The sequence below is a fragment of the Spodoptera frugiperda genome, chromosome 29 (assembly GCF_023101765.2).
Source record: "Spodoptera frugiperda isolate SF20-4 chromosome 29, AGI-APGP_CSIRO_Sfru_2.0, whole genome shotgun sequence".
Taxonomy (NCBI): domain Eukaryota; kingdom Metazoa; phylum Arthropoda; class Insecta; order Lepidoptera; family Noctuidae; genus Spodoptera; species Spodoptera frugiperda.
Window position 1 is genome coordinate 9,914,307 of NC_064240.1, and position 16,924 is coordinate 9,931,230.

The window sequence follows — 16,924 nt, forward strand, 5'->3', positions numbered from 1 at the left end:
AACCTTATGGGCATCACCTATTATTTTTGACTATACCATATTTCACGGAAGCGACCACAGAGTAACAAACTTGGCAGTAGCGCAACCCGATTAATTGGTGTGTGACATAATTTCCCAAAGTTGTTACAAGTTGAACTGCTTCCATATTTGTTACACACGGTTCTTTGAACACAACCGCTTATGAAAATCATGTAATATTTTGCAGCGTTGTAAATATGACTTTTTGCAGCAGAAAATGTATGTAATGTAAGAGTTCCGAGTAAAAGTATTTGAATATTAGTTTTATTTACTTGGTTTTCTGTGTAAATGTTTCCTATATGAAAATATTTTTCAGTGTAATGTTAGATACGTACTTTCAAAGCTTTAGTACTACTCCTATGTTGTTGTTTTAGTATGGTATAGTGAACAGTTTCAGACTACGTAATGAAAATATGGAAATCCTAATAACATTTTTTTTTCATATATGTATAAAAGTTAGGGTGCTTATATACCAGAGATGTGCTACGTTACGTCGCTGTGGATGCGTTTGGCTTCCACCAATCATATTCATTGGTACTCATAACATAGCACTGGTGGAAACGGACTCAGCTAAGCTTTGTTTTTTATATGGAAAGATGCGTGCTATGGATGCGTGTTACGGATGTGTGCTATGCATGGCGGTGCATCTTAATAGCACATCTTCCACGCACCGCTACATAGCTTATTAAGAACTATCACAAATCCATTACGATATCAATTGTTCTCCGAACAAACATAAGAGGAAAACACATTCTCTCTCTCTCTCTCTAATACAAAGAAAATCATCCAACAAGGTAAACCACGGATCAAAACCTCTTTAACTTCAATCAATAATAAATGTATTAACTAAAATACTTTTTTAATTTCGTTATCCTGTGACCTTCCTGGAAACTGACGTACTCAATACTCATGACTCTTTGAGGGTGCTTTTCTACTAGAGATGTGCTATACTACGTTTCTGTCGATGCGTTTGGCTTCCACCAATTATATTCATTGGTACACATAGCATAGCACTGGTGGAAACGGACTCAGCTAAGGTATTAATTTTATGTGGAAAGATGAGTGCTGATATGTGCTGAGGATAGTTTTCCTACTATCGATACATCGCTTGCTAGTAGCTATTGTACATATTAGTATCAGTGGAAATGGTCACATAGTTTCACAGCTTAGCTATTACATCTTCGTAGCATAGCTACATAGCACATCTCTGGTGGAAAACCAACCTTACTCAGAACTCCGTAGTCATTGTGACTTGAAACTTTCTGCTTAGATTTCGAACCAATAATTTTTGCTTTTATTTAACATTGGATTAGGGTCTTAATCTTAAAAGCCAGCTCAGATATCTGTCAGCTCATGACAGTCAACTGCAGACAGTATCCAAGTATCAAAGCCCGTGACACCGCCCGAGGAGTGTGCAGAGTTTGCATGCAGCTGGGCCGACTTTGACTTTTCAAAGTCATTTATTTCAGTTAATCCTAAATTAGGCACTTTTGAAACGTCAAATTGAATGGTTCGTCAGTCTGTCTGTCAGTGAAGCTTGGAGATCGAAATTTAAATTTTCATGTTTATTAGTGTGTGTTGACCGGTCTCTGTCATATACTAAGCGTTAATTTCTAATTAATTATGCAAAGTTAATAATTTCCTCTAATATTACTAAACTAGATTAACCATAAGTAATGCTTGCTAATTGTTTCCGATATGACGGACGTTAGAATGTGTTTATGTAATGAACTAACTACAGAACATTATTAATTCAGTATTCGAATATGGTAGGTTTGAGCACTAATTAACTCTTTGGTGGTCAAATAATAATATCAGAACCATAATATATTATAATGTTAAGGGCTTATTTTACCATTCTCAAATAAATAACTAATACAGGTGTGTAATCTAATATTTTTAGGTAACATTTAATATTTTTTACGTACTAATTTAAAATTTATCAGATGTACCCATAAATATAATATGTAATATAGACTATATAATAAAAAACTAAGAATATATTTTTTACAATATAAAAATTTTAATTATAATAAGAAACATAGGAAAAAAAAACTAAACTAAACCGAAAGCGTCGAAATTATAATAATTTATTACATAGAATAATAGAAATAATGTTAGTTCGTCAATAATTTAGTTCCCATTGTTAAAAAGTCATACAATAAACAATGAATAAAGTTGTAAAACATAAAATAAAGTGCGAACAACGATGGAAAAAGGGGCAGTGATGGAAATCACCGCAGACGACTTGCCCGGCTGCAGAATTGCCCCCGTAATGGACACAATCTTCAGCCATGAACATTCAATCGAAGGCATCTATCGAACCCAGTTTATATTCAATATCCTAATAAAATAAAGCATTCACTAGACAGAAAGAAAAGATAATAAAACGTAATTTTTCAACCTTTGAATCTGGAATTTAATATCTTACAATTTACTTGTATTATTTTATCAATGGCTTCATTGTACAATTTGCAAATTTCCACATCAGTATAAACATACACTCATTATAATTATGAGAGTACTTTATTTAATAAAAGAATAATAAACTAGCAACAACAAAACTGTTTCGGAACACTGTTAGGGCAGTTTAATTACATTAGAAAAGCTTTACATCACAAAAATGTAATGTTTTATCTCATAAACAACAGATAACTTGATTTCTATCGGGAAAAGTAAGTAAATAAACAAACCACGACCTGAATCCTCCAAGTTATTCGTTAATAAAACAATAAGCTCCATGACTTTTTCTCCAATAAAGAAATGCTTTGAATTAAAGGAATGTACGACGTTCCCCGCAGGGAGAGCGAATATTTATTCCTCCAGCGTAACTGAGGACTCGCAATTATTGGGCAAATGTTTACCAAGCCGAGTGGCCTCTTGCTCCCTGCTCTGTACATGTGCCAAGTGCTATCCCATTATAGAAAAGTACTAGTTGCTTTCTCACGGACTCGCAGCGCACAATGAGCCAATAAAGCGCTAATACTTAATAGTTGCATTTACGTTTCTGAAGAGGCCTTCGTTGAGTTCGTTCAAGCTACGGGCTGGTGTTCCAGTGATTTACCGACAGAGGAATCTAAACATAAATAACAAACAACATATATTACGTTTGTGAAAGAATTCACTCGAATAAAGGACATAAAAGAGAGCACACAACACATAATAGTTCACAAATAAATGTCGACATTCACAAGCTTCAAATATGAAATTTTTTGCAACATTCTTCGAGCAAACCTCTGAAAAAGCTCTCTTGTGAGCATATAAATCTCGACGTGGAAGATAATCGGGTTGGCGGAACTGATTCGCTCACAAATTGAATAAGAGGCACGGAATATACCCCCGCGAGAGTGGGTGCGGAGGAGGGATGAGTGCGATATCCCGCTTAAACTGTGAAACATTCCACTTATAAGCTATTGCTCTATATTAATGAAATGTTAAAGTTTGCGCGAACTAGTGTTACGTCAAAACTGGGCTCAAGTGGATTATTGAGACGCATGGATTTATAGCGACGGTTTAGGGCGGCACTACTTGTTTACGCAGCGGTTTTGAGCCGTGTTTGTTTAAATATTCTGTTTTAGCTTCTTCCTTTACGGGACCCCACCTAAAATAAACACCTTTTTCCAAACGATAAAATTGATAAAAGCCTTCTGAACTCCCAAATGTACTTCGTAAGTAAAATCGCGACTTTTATGAACACTCGAGACAAAAACGTGTGAACATTTAATAAGATCGGTGTTAAGTTCTTTCAATGTCGGGGTTCGTCGGGATCCCGGGAAAGTATTTCATTACTTTTCTGTAATTTAGCGGAAAATCAAATCTTTCAATGAGATTATCCCGACGTCCGTAGACTGCGACGCTTCGATGAGTTCGCGCCTTGTACTGACATTTTTATAGCTGTGTAATATATGAAATATAATAAAAATATACACAGACGTGTAAAGCATGTACAATCGACATTCTGAAAATTGATGAGAGCCTATTCAAGTGCAACCCTCCAACGCTGCGCTGAAAGCGTAAACATGTTTCGAGAGCCCAAGACTGCAAAAGGCACGCTAATCCACCTAATTAGACAACTTATCAAATTCAAAAAAGACGTTAAACACCAAACATAAACTTAATCGGTCCAGATTAACTAAAAAGGCATCAAAAGAAATCGCGGGATTTCTAAACGGCTAGCCAATAGAAATTTCATTACTTCATTCCGATTTTCTCGCGTCTTTGACTTTTCTCGCCAACAAAAAGGCCAGCGGCCCGCCGGTGGTGGCTTTGACGGAATTAATTGAAGTTTTCGCGTGAAAATACCTAACTAATTAGCGGTAGTTCGGCTACGGACGGGAACCGTTGCTCCACGCAGCCCGTACCTGGTAACTATGCAAGTTAGTCTGTGAATTTCCATTTTTAAGACTCACTTCTCTTGAAGGTACTAATATTTGGGTAGGAAGAATAAGGATTGGCCATATTAATGTTGGCCAGTTTCATTGACTCTATTTATTGGATGATAAACTTGAAAAATTGAAGCGATGATTCCTATAGTAAAATTGAAATAGACGATGTTAATTAATTACGTGAATTATACCGATTTTAGTGTAATAATAACCATACCCGAAGAAACTATTTGAGAATCACACAAAGAGTTGTTTCCTGCGGGAATCGTCACCGTTACACGCCAGCCAATTGTCGCGTCAACCGTGCACTTTATAATACACATCAGAACATTAAAATTACTTATTACAAAATTATAAGTAAATAGGTTTAAGGAAAGGTTTATAGAACATATATTATTAAGTATAATAATGAAAAAATCCTAACAATTATCAAAACTAAATAATTCGAACATGTACTTGTAACTAACGATAACCACATTTCAACGATGCCCACAGTGAAACCAATGCATCAATTGAAATGCTACCTAATTAATGATTTCATGTTTCACATACAAATTCAAATAACACCAGTAGATGGAGCCACTAGAAATAACCACAACCGCGTTACGGTCGCCATTCTTTTTTACGGTTGAGTAAAATTTTATTTTTTTAAATAGTGTGTAAAATTCAGATAAAAATATTGCTAAAATGTATAACGAGACGCAAACACGATTAATGAGTAAGAAATCTTAGATCCGAAATTAATTATAACATTACAAAAAAAAAAAATGAGGTTTCTCAGTGTATACCTAGCAACAAGCTGATTCCGTATAAAAATGTGGTAAAGATACATAATTATGAAAATGTAAAACTATGTAATATTTTACTCAACAAGTTGCAGTCATATTTCGTATTTTCTTTACCGAATTCACTTCAGTATCCCATCGATTTTATAAATTCAATTACATTAAAGGTTCTGAGCAGTAAATTCTTCACATTATACGGGTATAAAAAAGCCCAGAGAAAAGGGTCCGCCCATAAATATTTTACTAACTGCGAGCACTGGTTCTATAGACCGCTAAGTATCATGTAGACAATGTATATACATAAGTATATGTACTTCAGTGGTGTTATCCACTCTTGTGATGTACCAGGCAAAAAAAAAAAATATTTTGGACAAATGAAACAATTAGCAATTCTAACTAAAAAGTCACGGTTTTATTTTCAAGTCATAGTTCATTCTCTTCATCATGAACAGCGTGCGCAGACGCGGCGACGTCGCGCAGCCTACTGTAATCGTGATTTAAGTTAATTTCGAATTGTCACGATAGTTTTTTTTATAAAAATAAGGTATTCTGTTTCATCGTTTCTGTGCCATCTGTCCTGTTGCTGTTGCTTTACTCTTTATCAGGTAAACAGATGTTTTCTGACTAAGGTTTCGAGCGTTGTACCTATTATCTGTGTCAAATTTTCAGTGTAGATATAGAAAACGTTTTTATAAATAAAAAAAAAATACGTTCTTAAGTAGGTACTAGACGCCATAATAGACCAAAATATTTTTAAAAACTATCACAAAGTTTGTCTATTTTCATCTAGTTTGATACGAAAATGTGTTGTATGTGTGAGTGTGTCGCGAACATGGCGCTTTGTTTAAAAATGCTTGGAAACTACTTTATTAAGTTCCAAACATGTATCCTTTGCAAGTGCTAAAACGCGTGCAATATACTGACACATTTTTCAAAGGAATGCCATGTCACCCAGACAAACGGAATTCAAAAGATTTTGAAGAGTAATAAAATTGTTTAAAAACGTATTTTAAATGTTAAAAACATTACTACTTTTTTCTCTAAATTAGTTGTTTATAATTATTAGATAGACTGTTTACTTAATTGGGTCCGTTGTTCCATCGAACATCGAACCCGCTACACGTTGCGCGGCAGAGGGTCACCCAGCCACCGCGCGAACCGTGCAGTCATTATAGAAAAAGTTTTCTCTCTTGCCATTCGCCATACATCAAACTACACCACTTTACAAACTCGTATGTATCGAGAAAGCACCAGAGATTAGTACCCTGCAGATTATAAACTGCTGTACCCAGGGAAATCTGGCTTAAGTTCCCTCCAGCAATCGCCACAGCAGCCATGAAATATTTCACTTAATATACCCATTTATATGAACGTTTCCTACCAAGTTTTACTATTCAATATCCGCGTAACAATTTTTATGTAGGGCTATTCTTTCATATACGGCGATATTGCCTTTCAAGCATAGTGCTTTTATTTTTAAAGCATAATATTATCGGTGACGGTAAAAGGAATAATAACTTTGACAAATTATGATGTTGTGGTTGGATGTGGCAGTAGTTTTATACTGGCAACTATTTTCAATCAGATCAATGTGCTAGTACCTATAGTTCGTTCATTATCTAGATTGCATAAAGCGATAAACAATTGAAATGTCGAACAATAGGAATGAGGAAGGGTATAATATTTTAAAATAAACTACAAGACGAACATTAAAATAAAAATTAGTCATCTATTTGTTTATCATTAAAAAACAAAATAAAACACAGCACAAATATCTACCGACAATTTAAAACGATGTTCGATAAAAACAAACCTGAAAAAGATCGACCAAAAGCCAAACATTAAAAGTTAATTCACTTCCTTGCCCAATTCTTTCCTTTCCAATTGATAAATCAAAAATAAAGCGCCCATCCTGAACACTTTAACTTTTAAAGTATAACAAAAGTAATTTTACAGCAACTTGAGAAACATTGTCTGTTTAAACAAAGATGCCTGCTCGTTATTTCCAAGGGTTAATCATCTTTATCGAGTAGCCACTAAAGTAAAGGGGAAAGTGATTTAGATACTTTAATATCTCCCTTACTCCGCAAATTTTAATGTATTGCTTAATGCTTTTTAAGAAAATGCGAGTAAGGATTTACTTTATGTTTTTGTGTTAAGTATATAATACGACTAGTACTTACATAAAAAACGTTGTTACAATTACCTCCATTATTTAGAACTGTGGGATTAATGATAAAAATGGGTGTGCATTATACCTAATATCTTATTATAACTTTCGTGAGACATACTAAATTAATTATCGGTTATGAATGCTGCTTTTAAATATGAGCCTCTAGCGTTGCTTGAAACTAGTAGAGTTCCTCGTCAAACAGTTACGTGATTAAGCCGATAACATAATAATGAATACCTAATGTGTCTCTGCCTACCCCTTCAGGAATAAAAAGAATTCACCGCACAGCTTATTACCTGTGTACTGTCAAAGAAATGTCTACTTTAGCAAGTAACTATTGAAAATGCACCGACTCGGTATTATTTTCACGAACGTGTAAATTTGAATTACATCGTTATTTTTACGCCAATTAAACTCCGTGCGGTTTATTTGTAGCGCGGAATTGAGTAAAATTTCGATTCACGATGTTAGTAGCTCAAAGAGGAGTTTTTTATTAATCATTTTTTCCTGAAATACTGTTTGAAAGAGGGTGTACTTATCTAATATTTTTTGTTGGCTGCCACTGCCATTAAATCATTAGAGTGCGTTACTATTTGTATAATAATATCTTTTTGTTACACAGTACAATTACCTATTCTTTTTCTTCTCGTCTAATAATATCTTCTGATTTATTACGTTGCGGAATCCAAGACAGTCATTCATGTCCCTAGGATGCGACGGACTTCAGTGTTCCGGTGTTTTCATGGTTGTATCTACTGTAGATTAGCCTTACAGGAGTTGCAGCGGTATGGGACGTTGTGGCGGGCTTGTCTCAATAAAAAAGTACAATTACCCAAAAAAATATTAAAATTGTTTGATTATCCTGAACTTCTACCATCCGTTCATTTGTGATGATGATATTTCACTCTATTTCATCAATTAACAGTAAAATATGCTCCAATTTCAAACAAAGATTACATTCAGAATATCTAGGGAGTTAAGCAGCCATTTGCTTTAATATAAAGCTAAAATAATAAATGCTTGCCCGGTGGCGGTTAAGCTGTTTTAGCGGCAAACTTACACGAGGTAAAGTGGGTTTTAGTGTCGCCCTGTGCATCCTTGCGTAAGTTTGACCGAAGCTAACTTTGTACTCATGGTTTATGTACAGTCGCGGCACGCTTAAGTATCCTGTTGTCGTTATGTGCTTAGCTGGTTGGTGGCTTGCCCTGAACGATGGAAACAAATATACTAAGCATTGTATGTGTGAGAAAAAACCATTTAGATTAATGAAATCTGTAAATTTTCTTGTATTTTTTAAACGATGGGACGATTAAACAAAGATAAAGACAAAATTATTTATATCAGATACACCAAAAAGGCGCTTTTTAACGTGAAATTAAATAATAGTAATATTAAAAATGTCTGTCTGTCGTTCAGTCTTCTAGTGAAACTATAATATATGAGCTAAACGTCTGTAAAAACAGGACCATCGAATGTAAAATGATGTTTCTCCAAAAATATTATGCATAAGTGCACATAATAATAATAACGTAACACCACTTTCCGCAGCACATAACAAACATTCCCATTAAATATCAGAGTAACAAACAGCTAGACTCAGCTCCCTCATAAACGCTAGTTTAGAACCAAAACCCCCACTAATTGAGCTGGAATTACATACTCCGTAATATTCTCGTTTCCCCCCCACTGTAAAAGTGAGGTAATTAGGGGAATTAATAACTCCTGGTGTATTTGGTAATTGTTCGCTCCATGTCTAATGGAATAAGAGCTCTGTAGTGAGCTCCAGCGAGAAATTTATGAAGTAATTTGATGTTGATGCAAAATTGTAGTTTGATTGTACAATCAAAATTGTATTAACTGGTTCTATTTCGCTGTATGAGGACGTAATGTTAATGCTTGCAGTGCATATGAAAAGTTTATTGTGGATTCAGATATAGAGTGAGAGAAGTGAGCATGAGCAATGATTAGATTTAGTCTTATTTCTCATTCATACATCTGTTTTGATCATGTAAACTAGATTATGAATAAAATAAATGTATTATGTACTTACACAGTTAATTAATGTATTAAGATATTTAGCTCCATTCACATAAATAAATACCAAAACCTTCAATACCAATCATAGTACTAACTCAAATCTCATCAGTTCCAAACATCAATTTTCCACGGCTCACTAAGTTTATTATCGCAACTGTTTGTGGTGTATATTTGTATCTTACGAATTCAAAGCAATCTGACTTCCTGCAATTCGATAGTACCGTGCCACGGGCGGCCGAGAATCGACTTCCAAATAATTGATATCTTCTCAACCGAACTGAAATGTATCTACGGGATACCGAGCGTTCAGATTTCTGACAGACTTCAAGCTCGGACGGTCCATAGGGCTAAATATTGTAATGGTTCGACCATCTTACTCTCAATACAAGTGATATTTAGTTCGGAGTTTGGAGATGAATTATAAATGATTGCTGCAAACGGTAATCTGGTTTGAAGAGCAAGTTTGATGTTGTTTGATGATTTTAAATATCGAATTATTTAACTTCATTTATTATATTTTACTAGAGATTCGCCCCAGCTTTGCATAGGTGCAATGGTGATATATTATGTATGTATTATACATATAAACATTCCCATTGAATCATTCTATCTATTAAAAAAACTTATCAAAATCCGTTGCGAAGTTTTAAAGATTTAAACATACAAAGGGACATAGGGACAGAGATAGCAACTTTTTTATACTTGTAGTTTTATACTAAAGTATGTCAAATATTTGTAAACTGTCTTTTAATAAAGATCTAAAACCTAACACACAAACCCACAAGCCAAGCAGCTTTACAGCTATAAAATAGAATAACACTAGCAAATCCGTGTTAGAAGCTAGTGTGTTATAAGTATTGTGTATCACCTCGACTAGGTATAATCCTCCGTACAATAATGTTGTCGCGCTTCGCCCAGGCTTATCTCATTGTCATACGAAACTCCTGATGTCGCCACAGACGGCTTAAGCCAGCTCGCCGGCAGTCTGACACCATATATAAACAATTGCGAAGCGCGATCGGTAACGTCTGACTTGTGACTGGCAACACAACTTTAGAGGTGGGAGAATATTGTTGTTGGGATTGTCAAAATGTGTTTTTATGACGGTTTGTATAATAAATGATATGTACGTTACTGTTTTATTTAAAGATTTTTTTAGCTTTGATAAGTCTGCGTTTGGTCGCCAACCCGCTTACTGCCGGGACTCACACAGACTTAGAAAGTAGACCCGGGTTGTATTCCTTACCCTCTGTGGTTTTCGCTCATATAGTCCTAATAATAATAAGTGACCTAATTGTTTAATAACAATTAAATGAAAGCTTTAGAATAGACTACAAAAATAATGAAGTATATTATGTACCTATACATTACTTACCTAATTAGATTGGTAGGACCGTGTTGAATTCAGGATGAGCTGAAGTTCTGAAACAAAATAAAGATTTTCTTAGAAATCATTTACACTAAGACCGGTGTTATTATGAGATTATTTTATACATACTAATTATAATAAGCAGAAATTGTTCTCCTCGCTACTGACACGATTGACCCCCTCAAAAAAAAATTTAGCTATTGAGTGCTTCAAGCAAGCCAGGCAAAGGGTATTGGGTTCGATTCCCGGATCGGAAAATTTTGATGGACTATTTCAGTTTTTCAATGTGTAAAACGTTTTATAAAACACCTGTTAAATTTTCAGATTTCAGTACAAAGATTATTAAAAACCATGGAAAAATTGGTTTTCTCAATTTTGTTCTTCCTGTACTTAAATCAAACTTCCACTGTAGAAAATCGATGCCACCCTCAACAAGAGAGTAGCAAGTTAACGACTATTAATGATCTTTGTTAAGATGTCTCACGTTTCAAAGGCCGAGGCGCGGTTTATTAAACTCGATCTTTTATTAAGCAGTCATAAAACTAAGTTGTTTGTTTATGTGCTACTAAAGTGATTGGCGGATTTTAATGCGATGTTTAATTCGTAATAAGATACAATTATAGGTTCTTTCAGCAAATACAACTAAGTACTTTGTACTGATTATTTCACAGTGTCTCGAAGAACACGGTAAGCTGTTAGTGCCAGTTGTCATGTCAATGACAGTTGTTACAAACAGTCAAAACCCATAGTGACTAGTGACATATAAAAATCTTAAAAAGTAACTGGAAAGAAATCATGTTCGTACTATGCCGTTGGTAGGTTTCGAAACGACACCTTGATGCATAAGACGCGTCGTCAGACGTCTTTAACAACTGGGCCACCACGACTTACGAATAATAGTTTAGCAAACTATAAATCATTCAAGTCTCCAATTTGTTTCAAGTAGCAATAATCTTAACAAGAAAATGGGAAATCAAATAAAAACGTCAAATAACGTGGCTACAAGTAAATCGGCAACATGATACAAGCCCAGTGGCTTGGAACACGATAGTTAAGTGGTTAATCTGGCCGTCTATTGGTTCGTATCGAACCGTCCTAAGTAAATACTTCACTACAATGGTGTTTGCCATCGGCAAATAAAGCCGAGATTTCTTTGTAAAACGCTTGTATGTACGTTATTTGTCTTAATTAATGTTTAAACTGTTTTTATTGTGTTCTTTTATTTAATTTTGTTACCTGTGTTTATTTATTTGGAGGAGTAGTCGTGTATTAAGTAGTTGTTCTATTTAGACTGGAGGGAGACTACTACTGTAAGGTAAGGCGGTGTAAGGTCTTTATGTGATTTTTTTTATGGAATAGTGGGCAAACGAGCAGACAAGCATTTGATGGTAAGCGATCAGCACCGCCCATGGACACCCGCAACACCAGAGAAGTCACAGGTGCGTTGCCAACCTTTTAAAACTAAAAGGAATACGCTCTTTTCTTGCACGTTTCAAGGTCGAATCGTATAAAGGGCGGAGGGCTCAACTATTTCCCTTGAACATCAGTTGCAGAGGAAAGAGTTTAATAGCATTTCTGTATAGTTTTGTACACCTCATAATTTTTCAGTAATCATAGTAGATGAAGTTTTGATAAGGTAACTTTATTTTATCATCATGTTTTTGCTCCGCCCGGGATACGATCCTTTGTGTGATAATTTGTAAATAAGTATATTATTGTCGTAATTACACAAAGTGAAATAATATACAACTTGTAGTTTCTAAAATCTCAGCATAAATGAAGTTGATTACATAGAAAATTAAATAAAGTATAATTTTTAGGTTAACATGAAACAGTAAACTGAAGTTTGTTTCAGGGAAAAATAAAATAACTAAAGACCGAAGTACATCATAAGGGTTTTACACAAGAGCTTATTAAAATTATAAAGTTACGAAGGAACAAGGCTTTTAGTTTTATTTTTTAATATAATATATACAGCGCACGTACTCTATTCTCTAGTTTTTCTAAGTTTTTAATATTACTCGCATTTAAGTAGGTAGGTACATAGATATTTCAACCATTAAAATATCACGTTTTGGCTTTTAGGCAAGGTTTTTATAAAACACTAGCTGACCCAGCGAACTTCGTACCGCTTTCGCGTAGCAATGATGCTCTACTTTATTTTGTATAGCTGAGCTATGTATGAGTCCCTATTCAATTTGAACTGGAATCTATAATATCCTCCATATAAAAATGAATCCATAATTTCCTGATCTCGCTATACCTGAAAAGAACTTTACTAATTTAAAAAAAAATCAAAATATATTTTCATAATAGTGATTATTCCATAGAATTCAATAATTTCACTAATATTTTTATAAATCGTAAACGTTGAGCTAAATACCACGCGCGCTCTTTATCAATTGTTGGCACATTAAAATGTCCAGCATTTTGTCCTGCAGGCGCCTTATCGGCTCTGATGACAATTTTGTGATTATTTGATGGCATGCGGTCTAATGCATTTGTGAATAATGCAACTAATTCATTGTGTTGATGGAAACATGTTTGTAATTGTTCATCACAATGCATCTTTTTACTGAGTTGTTGTGTGCGCAACGCTGATCGACTTCTCTTGCTGAATTGTCCATAAAATATATTTGCAAAAATTTACAGTCTTCAACAGGCACTGGCAATAAGGAACCTGTTTGATGATATATTTGAATCCCTGAATTTGCAAGAATATAAATATGTATACAGGTAATTGTATAGCAAAATTGTACCACCATGTGGGTCGCAAAATGCTGCCACAATACTTTACATCATATCAAATTAAAACTACTTTTAACCTCGACATTAAACAGCCTTCCACGGCAGCTTTAGGTAGTAGGCCTTACCAAGTACATCTTGCTCATGCCACTATAAAATACAACATGTTATTAAATGTTGCTGATTAAGTCTTCAGATCGACACCAGCAATTTATACTACGCTAACTCGAAATTTGGAAAAAACTTTTTTTATGCCAAGTTGCTTAAAATGTGTGTTTACATACGTCATAAAAAAATTGAGAAGAAATATGCAAAAATAAGAAAGTTACAAATCTTATAAAACGCTAAGTAAAGGTACTTTTTGAAATCACTCGATTTATATTACGCCAACTATTATTAGCGGAGTGTGCGCGGGGATCACTTTGGTCAAAGTCAGTGCAACACTGCACTAACTCATAGTTAGCGTAGTTTAGTGCGTTCGTGTGTATACTTGTTCGTTTGTAAAATGAACGACTTAGCGACTTTTACATAGTAAATACTTATGTGTTAACGTATTAATTAGTTTATTAATGGTACGCTGACTATTCTTTTTGTAAGTAAGTACATGTTCTTTATAAAATATTGAAATATGCATCAGATGATTGATCATGCACTACGACGTCCCGTACTACACTACGCTAACATAAGTTAGACGTGTATAAGATGTAAAATTTTTTTGATGAATTACGTTTATATACGGCTAACTTGCGCTAAATCAAAAATTAAAAATAATTAAGAAAATATAAATATGAGATATTACAATGAATAAATTAAATATTAAGCATACCAAATTTCAAAAAAGTATCTTAATTAATGTAAAAGTTATCACGTTTTTCCCTTTAAACGCCTCTACTGTAAAGTACGCTTTTTGAGTTAGCGCAGTATAAATTGCTGGTGTCGAGATTATAGACTATTATTATGTATTTGACTTATTGTTTACAAAATAAACACATCACTGACTCGACATATTTTGCACCAGCTACATGGTTTTAAAACTAAAAAAAAACGTTTGCCATTATAAAGTAGGCATAAAATTGTCTCGTAGGTATAACTTTTGTTACCCCAAATGATGTCATTTGAAAGCAATTATTGTACTGCTGGAAATGAGTCAAAAAATTAACCAATGAATGTAGTGGCTCTGGTGGCGGTACCGATGGCGTCAATTTGATCTGGCCGCTGGCGCAACACAATCCAGAGGCTTCATTTTTGAATTTCAATCCCAATGTGGACACACAATGTTCATTAGTCCAATAGCAACAATTTGCTCTAAACTGTAATCAATTGCCACATTATAATTGAATGCAGCTTTGTGGGGATTAAACACAACATTTCTATCTTGATATCTATCTATTCAGTTCAAGTTCATTTCGCGCTTCACGTTGCTCATTAGTTTGATTTGCTCTTATAATTTCTTTGACTTGCCGTATTTCGAGTTCTGCGGCCTAAGCTTGTACGTCTGGTTGGTAGCATTGTTAAAAACGAAATTCCAACTGAAAATAAAAAGCTCTCATACATTTTCTGCATAACCATGTATACCAAATTGTAGTATTGTGTAGTCACCAAAAGTTACTAAAAATCAATATGAAGATGTGAACTTACCTTGATTAACAAACACTTATTAGCAAATAAGAATCTTCTTAGTCTTTAAAACACTCGAAAAAATATTAATCTCTCGGAAATATTGAAAAATATTCATTTGATTTTGCATATTTTAAAAAACGCGCAATACTAATGTCAATGTCATTCACACTAATAGACTATATTGAAAGAGCATCGTTTGTTCGAAAACGTGAATAGAAACTTTTTTTTACACAAAATAAATTTCTGAACACACGCGTAACTGTTGATAATTTGTCATTATTTCTGAATGCATAAATATTTCAGGAATTTCTATTAATGCTTAATGCACACTTCAACATTTTCAATAGATTTAAAAAAAAATACAGACAATTGTTTATTCACCCTTTTCAAATAGTTTATGCATAAATGTCAATCATTATTTTTACAGAATTTGAATTTAGAAACAACAAATATTTGACACGTACAAATGAACATTTATTGAATCTAGCATTTGCCCGCGACTTCGTCCGCGTGGTTGTGTTAATGGTTTGTGGTCAAAATGCTGCAGTATGTCATGTACAATGTGAATTACTTGAGAATATGTTACTGTTAGCATTTTTAAAGATATGTATTCCATAGAGACCACGAAAAAATGACGAATTTCCATATGACCATTCATCCCCTATTTTTACCTACTCTCCCTATTTTTTGCAATAAAAAGTAGCCTATGTTCTTTCGTTTATGTTTAAGTGTCTAAATACAAAGTTTCACTGTTACAGCTTTTAAAATGACGAATTTACATATGAACAGTCATCCCCTCTTTTTACCCATTCTCTCCTATTTTTTTTGCAATAAAAAGTAGCCCATGTTCTTTCGTTCTTCATTAAGTATCTAAATACAAAGTTTTACTGTTACAGCTTTTAAAATGACGAATTTCCATATGACCGTTTATCCCCTATTTTTACCCATTCTCCGCTATTTTTTTGCAATAAAAAGTATCAAGTAAGGTCTATTCTATCTCAGTACCAAATTTCATCAAAATCGGTTCACTGGTTTAGGCGTGAAAGCGTAATTACAGACAGACAGAGTTACTTTCGCATTTATAATATTAGTAGGGATTCTGTGCATTTGTTTTTCAGTATCCAATAGCATTTATCCAATATGAACTTTATCCAATAGCACTAAAGCTCAAATTGACTTTACGTATTAGTTAGAAAACGTTTGTATGGGATAAAGAAAAGGGCTGTTTTTAGGGCTTTTCCGTCAAGTATTTAATATTTTCTCGCCGTAAAAACCATCCTTGAACTTCGACGAATATTGCAAAAAAAGAATTGGCCAAATTGGTCCAGGCGTTCTCGAGTTATGCGCTTACCAACATTTTAGCGATTCATTTTTATATATAAGTGTGGGAAACGGAACGCAAGAGGAAGTGTAAGAGAGAGTGTTATGTGTGAAAGAGAGGGATATAGACGATGAAAGGAAGTGAATGGAAGAAAGACGTCACATGATTATTGGCACGAAGACGTTAAGACGGAAAATAAAATAGAAGAAGAGTTATTATTTTTTATTTAAAAATCCTATCCCACAATTTTGGGGGCTCGTCCGGGATAGGAATAAATAAAAAGAAAAACAAGACGGAAGACGAAGAGAATATTCGAGGACGCAAATACGACGGCAAGACGACACGGAACATGGCGGAAAGCAGAACAAATGAAAGTATTTTTTGCAAAGACGGTGTCTTCATGGATATATCAAAGTTCAGTGGCGACGAAGGGGACACATATTCCTCCACAAAATGGGCTCAAGACATCGA

The 16,924-nt window shown here is 34.3% G+C and overlaps 1 protein-coding gene across 3 annotated transcripts in view; it reads right to left on the bottom strand.

The window, feature by feature from the left end:
* LOC118268429 (poly(rC)-binding protein 3) overlaps nucleotides 1-16,924 on the bottom strand; it is a 220,817-nt gene that overhangs the window by 62,825 nt on the left and 141,068 nt on the right. For all 3 annotated transcript variants that reach the window (XM_050706612.1, XM_050706613.1, XM_035582916.2), the window contains exon 3: nucleotides 10,774-10,820. The gene's annotated coding sequence lies outside the window, so the exon portion shown is untranslated. The remainder of the gene's footprint in view (nucleotides 1-10,773; nucleotides 10,821-16,924) is intronic.